This window comes from Lepidothrix coronata, unplaced genomic scaffold (genome assembly GCF_001604755.1).
Source record: "Lepidothrix coronata isolate B3197 unplaced genomic scaffold, Lepidothrix_coronata-1.0 Scaffold242, whole genome shotgun sequence".
NCBI lineage: Eukaryota > Metazoa > Chordata > Aves > Passeriformes > Pipridae > Lepidothrix > Lepidothrix coronata.
Window position 1 is genome coordinate 915,564 of NW_016690422.1, and position 7,210 is coordinate 922,773.

Here is a 7,210-nt window from a genome sequence, read left to right on the forward strand (position 1 = left end):
ATCACTTGTGCATTATCTAAGAGCTCTGTAAGTCCCAACTCTCACATATTTCAGTGAAAGACTCTGATTTGCAGGATGGTCTTTAACATCCCCTAGTTCTGTTACTAACAAACACCTCCTGCTTTAAAGAGAAATTATAACTTACTAACCTCGAGGCTTTTGAGATTATTTTCTTTTCAACAGACATGAACAAGTCAGCACCATGATGCCAGTTCAAGTGTACAGACCTTTGGCTAATTCATAACCAGTTTTGGCATGAGGGAACACATCTTTCTTGTGCCCTGATGGGCTGCAGAAGTATCTGTGTGTCTTTTGACTTCAGTCAGGACCTCTGTCTGCTGCAAGAAACTCACTGTACCATGAGTAAGAGAATTCTTACTGCCAAGGGAAATACTACTTTGAAAAGAAAACATTTTTTTTGTGCAAAGAAACAGATCTAAAGCAGTATCTATGGAAATTCTGTTGCCAAAATTATCACGCTGGTATTTTTTTTTCACCCTTTGCACCAGGGTTGGTTTTGTTCAGGAGAGCAACCTTTCGAATGAGGTCCTTCAAAATGAAACCTTTCCACATTAACTTCTTTTTGCTGGTCTGAGACATGTTTTAGTAATCTTCAATAGATACAGGAGGATTAAGAAGAAATGGCAAGACATTTTTCAGCCATAAAATTGGTATACTTTCTGCTGCTGCTAAGCTTGTTGGTGTAAACCATATTTAAAATGTCATAATTTTCTAAAGTCTTGTGTGAATTTGGGGACTGACAATATTAGGACACAGACTTCACTTTATCATAAAGTGTAGATGAAACCCTGCTGTTGGGGTGAAATCTCAGTACTGGTTCTATGTTCATTATTTGCATGTAAATTTGGTTTCAAGGTCAGTTTTGCTGCACTTATTTTCCGCTTACAAGGTAATTTGTTCCTCATACAAATTGTTTATTATACAAGGGTAGAAGGAAAGGTCGCAGTCACTTCTTCTGTGTGTTTGTGGAAGAAAATAATCTGTGGTGCAAAATGAATTCTGTGCTTTGGAGACTGAAACGTGGCTCTTCCTTGAATATCAAACTTAGCATATTCTCACAGCTGTCAGGAGTGGGGTTTTGAAAGTGTAAACCATTTGATTTGAAGGTATGAGATATTTGGGAACTTGGGAAGTTGGATTATTTTTCATTTAGGATGGAAGACAGTGTATGTTCAAATGCACACGAGGCTTTCTCATGGTGCAGGAATGGGCTTTGGGGGTCTGTGGGTGCATTCACTGAGGTCAGTGTAGCTTTATTGCAGTGGTTAGATATTGCATGCCTCTCAAATCATGGAATCATGATAATAAGTGCAGTATTCCAGATGAAGTGGTGGGAATCTGTCATATTTTAATCTTACTGTGCTCTTTAAAAAATCAGGTTCAAGGAGTTCCCTACGAAAGGCTGAGGAAATGTAGCACAGTGACATGAAAAGTAAGATTTCCAGGTCCAGAACTCCCACAGCAGCATTAACAGAAGGTGTGAAAAATGTGTTTAAAGCATGTATTTAGTAATTTATCTTGTATCATGGAACAGGGGACATTCTTCTCCCTCACTGAGATAATCTGATCTTTCTCTGTATTCAAGCCACATCATCCAGATTCAATCTAGATCATGATAATCTCCTGCCATTCTTAGCTTTAGTTTTGCTCCAGTCAGTAAAAACTGGAGCACATCTTGAAGTTAAATCAATATCAGCTGAAAGTTGAGAAGGATTTTTAAAAAAAGTTCTCCAGAAGTAGCTGCCAGTCCTGGTGAGGAGGAAATGCAGCTCAGTAAGAACCAGCCATGCAAAGTCCAGGATTTACAATACTCATCACAAATTGCACCAGGGACTGTGAGGTGATTGCAAAGAAAAATGGTAGAAAAAGGAGGAGCTGTTGCAATTGTGACAAAAATACAGAGAAAATAGCTCCTCATTTCTCTATAGAACTCTGAAGACTTTCTTTTGCTTTCTGTTTTGTTACCTGTGGAAGGATAATTGGCTACCAGGCTCTGGTTTTGTATTCTAGCGGTGCTTGATGACATTATTATGTCATCAAGGTTAATTATGGCATTAAATGAAATACTATTTTAATTAGGCCCATAAAGCAATAGATACCTGGGAGTGCAGGTCAGACCTGCACTTAACATGGTGTTTTTATTAATGACTTCAGATAAATACACTGTCTGGTTGAGGCAGCTGTTGCTGAGGAGAGCTGTGGTCAGTAAATGTATCCCTGGCTGGGCCACTGGAAGGATGGAAAGTAAACCAAAATCCCAGGTTCAGCTGTGTTTCACTGTGTGGGTCAGTAATGACAGTTCATTTCTTGGTTCCTAAGCTTTGTGAGTGTGAATGTCATATGCCATAGATGAAATCATGAGGCCTTTTTGTTTAAAGGGCATTTTTTGCATAAGTGGGCAGCAGAGGTTACCCTTGTGCTTGTGCTACAGTGATTTACTAAATGTAAGGGGGAATTCCTGCTCTATCAGAAGTCCAAACCCCACAATTTGGGCATCCATGTGATTTGGCCACAGCTCTACTGACCATGCCACGTTTGGGATGGTCAAGAAAAGGAGAAGAGGTGATGTGGAGGTTATTTAATGTGATTGCAACACTTTGTTCTGGGTGAGAACTTTCTTTAGGGGTCCAGTTTGGAACTTCTGCAGCTGCTCTGACACAGGAGCAGAGCAGACTTGGTATCTTGGCTGGGTGAGGTCGAGCACTGAGGGGAGAACTGGAAGGCAGAGCAGGGTGATGTCCCTGTCCTTCTCTTGGCTGTAGGGAGAAGAAGTGGAGCCAAAAGGTCTCATAACTGATATGGAGAGGGCAGTTATACAGATTTCACTTCTAAATACTCCCCTGGGTTGTCACACCTTCAGACAGAGAAAAAACTTGGGATTTTGAGCAGCCAACTGTGCTGATAGGAGAGAAGCAGACAGGGATTCTGTTGAAGTCTAAAAATGTTTATGTACATTTTAGTAGGAAATAAATTCATTCATTTTCTTTAAAAACTGAAATTTGGAAGTTTTCATGCCAGATCTTTCTAAAATTAAAATAAAAGCAAGTACTTCTTTGATAGTACTGATAATAGTTTTACAATTTACAAGGTGGCTGTGGGAGGACTTCACTGTGTGAATCAGTGATTTTATTTATAACAGCAAGTAATTTCAGGACAAGTTTGTAACTAGGTTTTAATGCCCATCGCAGGTAGGTTTTTGGGGTTTTTTTAAGGCCATGGGCTTCTTTCTTCTGTTCTGTGCTTGACATATATGTAGCAAAATTGTTCAGAGAAGCTTGTGCCCTCTCTTCTGGGGGGCTCTCTTCACCCCATATCAGGGCAGTCACAGACACTGTCACTCCATGTTTTTTTGTGGGGTTTGCTTAAAGGGCTTGCCTAAAGTTCTCCCCATTCAACATTTATTTATAAGCAACTGAATAAGTATATTAAATAAGTTCTGTTTTGTGTGATTGCAGAAAGTATTATCATCAGGTTCTTTGCCTAATGACCTGATGGGTTTCCTTGGACACTTGATATGAGAATGAACTAGTGATTAATCCTTAGCAGATGACAAGGATGAGAAGAACACAGTTGTGTTTGTGTAGTTTCCCTTGCAGTGCTTCTGCCCTGGTGTCACTCAGCAGATGAGATGGAGTTTCTCCTCCTTTCCCAAGTACCAGTTAGAGCTGATAAATGTTAAGCAGACAGTCGAAGCTGTCAGTGCACAAGATGGAAGATGTTGAACAGACCTGTGGTGCCAAATAAATGGTTCCTGCCTCCCTTTAACCAGACAGATGAGTTGCTTCATTTCCTTCTGAGCAGCAGAACCAGTTGCCATGGACAGTGGGTGGAGGAGAGACCCCTTCCATTCATCCAGCTCTACTTTGCATCCCTTCCCTGGCATTGGCACCAGGCAGGGGTGGCCCCTGCCCTTCCCTGGTGCCCAGCAGGCCAAGGAGGAGAGCAGGGGGACAGTTGTCATTCCCTTACATGGTTGAGACAATCTAACACATAATTTGCAGTTTCTCCTTGATGTTCTCGTGACCCAAGGAGTTTCCAAGGAGATTTGGCAGTGAATTAAATTGGAAGGGCCAGAAGGATGCTGCCAAGAAAGCAGAAGGGGCAATACCACATGAAGGATGGGAGCATGAAGGGGTTTGGAATCCAGTGGCAAAACAGGCTGCAAATACAAGTGATTACCAAAGCTGATATTCCTGTGAAAGGCCTGTTCCATGTGTGATCAGAATAACTGAGGTGGGAAAGGACCTCTGGAGATCATCTGCTCCATTCCCCACACTCAAAAATCAGGCACAGGAGACACAGGGGTAACAAAAGCTTTGAGACACCCCTGGGAGGTGTGTGGATGCTGCACTCGTGTGTCAGACACGGCCCTGGGCAACCTGGTGGGACTCAGGAGTCGGATATAATCTGGAAATTGGCCTTGATTTGAGAAAGGGAATTGTACCAGGTAACTTCCCAAGGTCTCTTCCAACCTAAGTTATGCAATGAATGTTTAGTATTAGAGGCATAATAATGTTGTAGCATTTTTTCTTATGAGCATTGTGGGGTGTTAATATTTGAATGGTTCTCAAAACCTTTTTGTATATTCTCTATACCTTGTTATAATTTAACCTGGTGTGCCTGACTAATTTTCCTTCAGAATAAGAGCAGCAGAAGGTATTTTTTAATAATACTTATAAAAGAGAACGTGTGTTAACTGCCAAGTATTGTACTGGTGCTTACTAATTAATTTTCACAGAAACCTTGTTAGAATAGGTCAGTACAACTTTTCATTTTAGAGACAAGGAAACCAATGGGAGAGTAAATGGTTTCCTTGAGGTCACAGTTACGTGTCAGGGGTGTACATGTCACTGAAAATGGTTTCCTTTGCACTTTCCTCCAGTCTGTGCTGCCTCTCAGGAGAGGTTGGGTAGCAAATTGAAGGCAACTTGTTTATGGAAGTGCAACAGAATGTTAAAATTCAAGACAGATAAAATCTGCTGAGAGCAAGTCTTATGGGAATACTGACTTTTTACTGTGACATAGCTGAGTAAATAATTTTTTCCCACCTGTCTGCTGCTCCTTGTGGTGGTGATGTTTTCTGAGTAGATCTGAAAAGAACTCGTTGCTGAGAGGCAATTATGAATTAAAACTGGGAAAGCAAAAGCAGGGGAAAGCAAAAGCTCATATTTAATACATATATTCCTCTAGTGGTTTTGTTTGAGCAATTAAATGGGACAAAATTGCTGCATAGTGAAATGTCTGTTGCTTTTGCTGCTTGTTAAATATTATTCCTGAAAATAACAGTGTTGCTTCATCTAAACTGGGATCACATAAAATTCATAGCAGTGGAGCTTGTGACTGGCACTTGCATGTCTTCATAAATAGTGATTCCTGTGGACCAATGCAAAGATGGATTCTCAAAAAATCAGGAGAATAAGTGGTGAGCACTGATACAATTAAAGTCTTGCCTCCTGTAAGAGCTTGTGGGGAGTTCCCAGTCCTTGGTCACTGTCACAGGGTGGCACATTCCAATGAATGTCTCATGACAGTAGTTTTTTCATCCCAAATACAATTTATCCTTTGCTTACTCTTAAGTATTTTAAAACTTGTGTGGATGCCTGAGGGCCATGGAAAAGAGGGATTGGGAAGCAGCTCCACCTGGAGCTGGAGCTCTGGACTAACCCTGGTCCAGAAGCAGAGCTGGAGGTGTATCCATGACCCGGGAAGGGGAACAGCTGCACCTCAAGAACACTTTCTGCAGCCTGCAAGGAACAGCAGCTCATCAGCTGAGCCTTGGCCAAACTCCATCCTGAACACTTTCTAGCATTTCATGCTGGAAAGTATAAAAAACATGGAAAAGAAGAGAAAACAAGCTGTAGATTCAGGTGGTGTTGTCAAATAGAGATCTCTTACTAATGGCACAGCTTTATTTTATCTCATGTCTTTTCCCCATGAGTCTCTGGATAAAGGTATTGTCAGATACCCCTGGAAGGTTTTGTTGGATGGGATGGGAATTAACATTCTTTACCCTTGCTTTGAACATTTATACTCTTAAAAATAATGTACCATGGAGAAAGTGTGCTTTTGCTTCAAAAACTGCAAAGAAATTAAGGTTAAATTTTTCCCAAGTGAGGACAAAGCATCTTTGAAAACTGACTGTAGCCTTGTTCAGTGACCCAGAGACCCCAGCTGTTGGATATGGGACCAGATACACAAGGAGCTGTAAGATACCATATATATGAAGACATATTTATTAAAGAAAGGACTTAAAAGACCTTCTGTGTAGCCAAAAAATCCAGTTTAACTGGCTTAAACAATACAGTGAACCTTGTCCCACTCTGAATTACTACAACTTCTAGAAAGAGATCAAACAAAACAGCTTGAAAGTCAGTTTAAGGCAAAGCTTTGGGTGAGTAGGTGAGGGATTGATATCAAAGTACTTTGATGATGTTGAAATAAGGTTTAAAAGGAAAAAAAAAATTATGAGGCAGGGACTTTGTATGAAATCCTTGAGGGCAGCACTCATTGCAACGCTTGTAGGGTAGGAGCATGTTGCCTTCATTTAGCCTTTCATCCAGAAAAGCAGGACACCAAGGTGGAAATGAGCTGTGCATATGAATGACTCTGCTCTTTACATATGTAAAGCTTTACCCATTATTGATGTGCAGCCACAGGAACAGAAGAGTATGATATGACTTGTGCTTGGCAGCTGTGAAAGACTCTGAACTGCATGAGGATTAGATGTGAGCTGGAACCCAGTGTGAAAGGGACTCAGGGGCTTCTCCCAAAGACTGAATTCAGAGATTAGTGGGTAAACTGAGCTCCATAAAGCCAGCCTGGTTCTGTCCCAGTCTCCCACGTGTGCTGCTTAGGAGTGTGCAAGCAAAGGAACTTCTGGATCTTTTGGATCACTTATAGAAGAACAAACCAGCTACATGCCCATTCTTACAGTGGAGATGGGGTAAGGGTTGGATGGGGTAAGTTTATCTTGTGCAGACTCTAAGTAGGCATCTAAGTGTTTCATTTTGCCTGATTGCATCCCAGGCACAGTTAGATTGGCAACAGGAGTTCCCTTGGATAACCTTTGAAACGAACTTTAATTTGAACAGTGGGAAAAAAGCCCGAGTAGGGACAACAGAAGCTATTGGGATAAAGCAGCTGTGCAGGTGAGCATTCCTTGGTTCCTCAGGAGAACCGGAGCCGTCCC

General features: G+C 41.3%; 1 protein-coding gene across 1 annotated transcript in view; it reads left to right on the forward strand.

The window, feature by feature from the left end:
- OGFOD3 (2-oxoglutarate and iron dependent oxygenase domain containing 3) overlaps window positions 1-7,210 on the forward strand; it is a 35,118-nt gene that overhangs the window by 25,175 nt on the left and 2,733 nt on the right. The window lies entirely within an intron of this gene.